We start from the raw sequence: 5517 nt of genomic DNA on the forward strand, positions 1-5517 counted from the left end.
CACAAAAACAAAAACAAAAAACAAAAAACGAAAACTCCAAAATCTTATGGTATTACTGCCCTCCTGAAATCCCTTTAGCAGCTGGCCACGGCCCTCAGGATGAAGCTCCACCCCTGGCTCGGCTCCCCAGGCCCTTGGCCTTCTGGTTTCCACTGACTTCAGCCTCATCTCTTCCCCTCCCCTCCCAGCGTTAGTTACACCGCTTGCAGCGCTCCTTGGGTTTCCACAAGCTGCACCCCTGCTGGAGGCCTCATGTCACCCCACGTCCCCTTGCGTCTCCCTCATCCCCCGGCCTCAGCCCGCTCTGGCTGCTTCCTTCTCTAACACCTGACTCAGGCTTTTCCTGGGTTCCCTTAGCCCTGTTCTTCCCTATTCCCTGTTACCGCCTGTTCCTGTGGGCAGGGATGACTCTTCTCCACCCACCTGTGACCTGTGGAGGGCACAGCTGTGTCTGAATCCTCTCCCTACCCTGGGCACAGCTTGGAGCACACTCGGAAGTGGGTCTTTAGTGCTGAGGATGGGAGTCTAAAAAATGCATGAATTCTAACCCAGTGCATTTGCTAGAAGACTAGAAACTAGCCTAAAAAATGATCTTGCATGAGTTTCCTTTGGGAAGGAATGGCCTTGGCATAGAGCCCCATGCTGGTTATGGGAGGAACCCTCACTGTCATGCTGGGCCACACTGTGTGCAGCCTGTCCCCCAGGTGGAGCCTTTGTTGTCTTCTGTGTCTGGTGCGGCTCTGAGGAGCTCTGAGTGACCTGAAAGTCCTGAGCATGCTGTGCACTCGCCTTCTTTCCTTTCATGCCACATCTCTGCCGATTTGACTCTCAAAGAAGTAGCCCAAGGCTGCTGCATGTGAAGTTGAACTGCCAAGGCGGTCAGATCACCTGAAGTCAGGAGTTCGAGACCAGCCAACACACGGTGAAACCCCACCTCTACTAAAAGCACAAAAATTAGCTGGGCGTGGTGGTGCATGCCTGTAATCCCAGCTACTTGGGAGGCTGAGGCACGAGAATTGCTTGAACCTGAGAGGCGGAGGTTGCAGTGAGCCAAGATTGTGCTGCTGCACTCCAGCCTGCCAGCCTGGGCAACACAGTGAGACTCTGTTACAAAAAAAAAAAAAAAAAAAGAAGTAACTGAAATAAAATGAAAATGGTGCTTGTAGGACGTGAACCAAGCAGATACCCGCAGTTGATTTTGTACCGTTGTTTACACAATGCACGCTTCTACGTGCACGTGTACCTTGCATATTAGACACATAATTACATCTGCCCCACTTAATTTTCAGACGCTCTCCGAGATGGGTGGGGGGTGTGATGGCACAGAAATGCATTACATCATCAGAGTCAAGGCCCCACTGGCAATGCGGTGCTCATTAGTTAAGCAGATATTATTAGGCATGTTTACCTGAGAGGAACATTCTGTGAAATAATGAATCTGCTGGTTTCTATTCTTCTCCCTTTGCAGACTGAGTTTTTATTATTTTGATCCCAGTACCCATTAGAAACACACAGTGTCTAAATATTGAAATGCTTTGCTTCAAAAGCTGCTAAGATTCAGTGGCAAAGGTAGCCTTGCAACGACGTTTTATCTCCAGAGTCCCAAGTTTTGGAGACAAATCCAACGACGCAGGTCTTGTGGTCAAGGGTGATGCAATGGCGCTCTGGGAACAATATCAGGCTCTGTGACTTGGGTGCCTTCTGGGTGTGTGGTGTGTTGTCAGTCTGGCAATTCCTAGAACAACCCTACAAGGTGGTAATTATTATTCTCATGCTACAGGGGATATCTCCCACCTCCTAGGTGGACTCAGGTCTCGTGGGGCTTAATGCTTAAAAATTCGAGCTGCCGGCCGGGCGCGGTGGCTCAAGCCTGTAATCCCAGCACTTTGGGAGGCCGAGACGGGCGGATCACGAGGTCAGGAGATCGAGACCATCCTGGCTAACACGGTGAAATCCCGTCTCCACTGAAAAATACAAAAACCTAGCCCGGCGAGGTGGCGGGCGCCTGTAGTTCCAGCTACTCGAGAGGCTGAGGCAGGAGAATGGCGTGAACCCGGGAGGCGGAGCTTGCAGTGAGCTGAGATCCGGCCACTGCACTCCAGCCTGGGCGACAGAGCGAGACTCCGTCTCAAAAAAAAAAAAAAAAAAAATTCGAGCTGCCTTTTAAAGGGAAAAGACTACAAAATTATGAATACAAAATGAGGTTAAGGTCTTGGGAGGGGCCGTGCAAGCTAGGGGCTCTGCAGGTAAGCTTGTTTAGCTTCCCAGCAAATCCACCTCTGAGCTTGCAAATTATAAAGCTGGAATTTGAACTCACATCTGCTGGATGCAAAGTCCGAGGTCTTCCTGTAGCATGACTGTCTTCCTGTGTGGTGAGAAACATCAGGCTGCCCAGGCCAAACAGTGGGTGCGTCGCTTTCCAATGAGGCAGGTGTGAGGGACAGGAAGTGGGAGGGGCTCCTTGCAGGGGAGCGGCTGCTGGCAACGTCTCAGCTGGTGCCTGTTCCTAAGAACGGTTTGGCAGGTGGGGGCCATTTGGAGTCTCTGCTCCTACACCCTCTCACCCCTCCCGGGCTGCTTTCAGAGGAGGGCAAAGGGTATTCGTTCCAGCCTCCAATTTCTTCCTCCCACTCCTCGAAAGCATTTAAGTGAGGAAGGGAGGGAAAACGTAGATAATTCTGCTATTGAGAGGAGGCCTTTTTGTTTCCCCTGCTGGAAGTAAAAGGAGGCATTCTAGCTGGGCAGCCGGCCCCACTCTCCAGGGCTCCCTCCATCTGGCCTGGCTGAGGCTGGCCAGCCCCTGCTGTGCCTGGAGGGGTGCTGGGAAGCCTACCTTGCTTCACACTTTCCTCTTCCACACCCAGCCTGTGACTCATGCCTGAAACGCCTCCGCCTCCGTTCAAGCAATTCTTCCTTTTATTGAGAAGCGCTGCTCTCTTCCGGCTCCTCCCCTAAGTCACCACAGGGGAGATTTAAAGGAAAGGTTATTTCTCCACCGTGTTCAGGGACAATCCTGTGATCATGGTTTTGGTCACACAGCTTTCAAGTGAGTGTTGTGCAAACGTTTGCTAGGATCTCTCAGGGAGCGTGTTAGAAAAACTCCTGAGCCTGCTCCAGATCAGCAGCCTGAGGTGGGACCAGACTCCTGTCTTTTCAGCAAGCCTCCCCCACCTTTGAGGATGCACCCCAAAGCCAGAGAATTCCTGCTCTGAGCCATCACTGGAAGCACCAAGAGCCAGGTTTGGGGTTTGTTTTTTGGAATTACACCCAGGTACCTGAATAATTGCTGTCTCTGGAATCAGTGCAAAGTTACCAGGAGCTGCAGAAACCCAGACAGACTAGAAGGAGGGGAGAGCTTGGCTCTAACACACGCAGCCTCCCCATTGCCCACGTCCACCCCCAGACCACCTCGCTGCAACCAACCATGAGCTTTGCAGAGGGCAGGCACGCCCCAGGGGCTCTCAGCATCACCCCCCTGCCCCTACCTGTGACCAGAGGCTCCCTGAATTCTCAGCTCTGTCTTCCCAATTCGAGGAGCCTGCCAGGCCCCACCTGGGTAACCCTGTCCATGCTGTGGCCTGGAAACCCTCTCAAGAAAGGAAGCTGGGTTAATTGCAGGCTCACTTTATTTTCCACATTCTCAGAAATCATTGTGCCTAGTTGCCTGATATCCAGTGTATTAGTCTGTTCTTATGCTGCTGATAAAGACATACGTGAGACTGGGTAAATTATAAATAAAAAGAGATTTAATAGGTTTAATGGACTCACAGTTCCACGGGTCTGGGGAAGCTTTACAATCACGGCAGAAGGTGAAAGGCACATCTTATATGGTGGTGGACAAGAGAGAATGGAACCAAGTGAAGAGGGAACCCCCTTATAAAACCATCAGATCTCGTGAGACTTACTCACCTCCACGAGAACAGTATGGGGGAACCACCCCCATGATTCAAATATCTCCCACCAGGTTCCTCCCACAACACATGGGAATTATGGGAACTACAATTCAAGATGAGATTTGGGTGGGGACACAGCCGAACCGTATCATCCAGTGTCTCGAGAACTCTTGTTTTATACATTTGGTTCAATTTATTTTGATTTTTTCAGGCAGGAGAGGAAATCCGTTCTCTATGATTCCATCTTGTTTGGGAGTGAAAGTGTCCATTTTCTTTTAAAACAGACAATATCCTTCCAAATCTATAGTTACTTCACTCATCCATCACTCATCCATAACCACTGTTAATATTTTGGTCTACATTCTAAGATTTTTTTTTTTTTTCTGTGCATATGTGTGCATGCAGCAGGGTCACAAAATCACTCACAGTACATCAGATATGCAAAGATAATAGAGTGTCTTCATTTTCCTACTTAATTAATCTGATCTTTCTTGAAAGGTATTCTTTTCTGGGTAATACAATGCGGAAAAACATCCATTCTAGTAACCTTAGTCTAATACAAACATTTACACAATTCCTCGAGCAGCTCACCATTCTGAGGCTGAAGTGGGGCTTCTGATGGCTGCCACTGTCTACTCCTCTACTCCAGATTGGGTCTGGGCACATAGCGGGTGGGTTGCAGGATTTGGGGGTTCTTTTGGTAGCCAGGAGGAAGGAATCCTCTGGTCCACACATGTTCTCCAAGTTTCCCTGACTTTGGCTGCAGAGTAGTTGGCCTGGGCTACTTCATGGAATGGAGTGGTGGCTGCCGAGGAGCAATGGATAATGGGAGATCAGGTCACGTAGGGTCTTGTGGCCACTGCGAAGACTTTGGCCTTTTTTTTTTTGTTTTTTGACACAGGATCTCACTCTGTCACCCAGGCTGGAGTGCAGTGGTATGATCTTGGCTCACTGCAGCCTCGACCTCCCAAGTTCAAGCAATCCTCCTGCCTCAGCACCTCAAGTAGTTGGGATTACAGGCATGCGCCCTGCACATGGCTAATTTTTGTAGTTTTTGTAAAGATGGGATTTCACCCTGTTGCCCAGGCTGGTCTTGAACTTCTGAGCTCAAGTGATCTGCCCACCTTGGCCTCCCAAAGTGTTGGGATTACAGGTGTGAGCCACCGCACCTGGTCAAGACTTTGGATTTTATCCCAGATGAAATAGGGAAGCCACTGGAGGGCTTCAGTGTGGTGGTAGGAGGCAAATATTGATTGAAAAGCATTCAAGAGAAAATGGGAGGAGAGAAATTGAAGATAGTAATAGATACTTCTGGCTGGGTGCAGGGGCTCACACCTGTAAGCTCAGCACTTTGGGAGGCTGAGGTAGGGATTGCTTGAGGCCAAGAGTTCCAGAGCTGCCTGGGCAACATAGCAAGACTCTATAAAATTTTTTTTGATGGAAATCTTGCTCTGTCGCCCAGGGTGGAGTGCAGTGGTGCAATCTCAGCTCACTGCAACCTCCGCCTCCCAGGTTCAAGTGATTCTCCTAACTCAGCTGCCTGAGTAACTGGGATTACAGGTGCCGCCACTACACCTGGCTAATTTTTTGTATTTTAGTAGATACGCGGTTTTACCATGTTGGC

The 5517-nt window shown here is 49.8% G+C and overlaps 1 long non-coding RNA gene across 1 annotated transcript; it reads right to left on the minus strand.

Moving 5' to 3' along the window:
• Positions 1-1445: 1445 nt before the first annotated feature.
• Positions 1446-2946, minus strand: LOC101006769. The gene is made up of 3 exons (XR_002523561.2): positions 2834-2946; positions 2318-2506; positions 1446-1746 (listed from the first exon to the last, which is right to left on the minus strand). It is a non-coding gene; the product is annotated as an uncharacterized LOC101006769 (long non-coding RNA).
• Positions 2947-5517: the final 2571 nt, after the last annotated feature.

The sequence above is a fragment of the Papio anubis genome, chromosome 7, assembly GCF_008728515.1.
Source record: "Papio anubis isolate 15944 chromosome 7, Panubis1.0, whole genome shotgun sequence".
Taxonomy (NCBI): domain Eukaryota; kingdom Metazoa; phylum Chordata; class Mammalia; order Primates; family Cercopithecidae; genus Papio; species Papio anubis.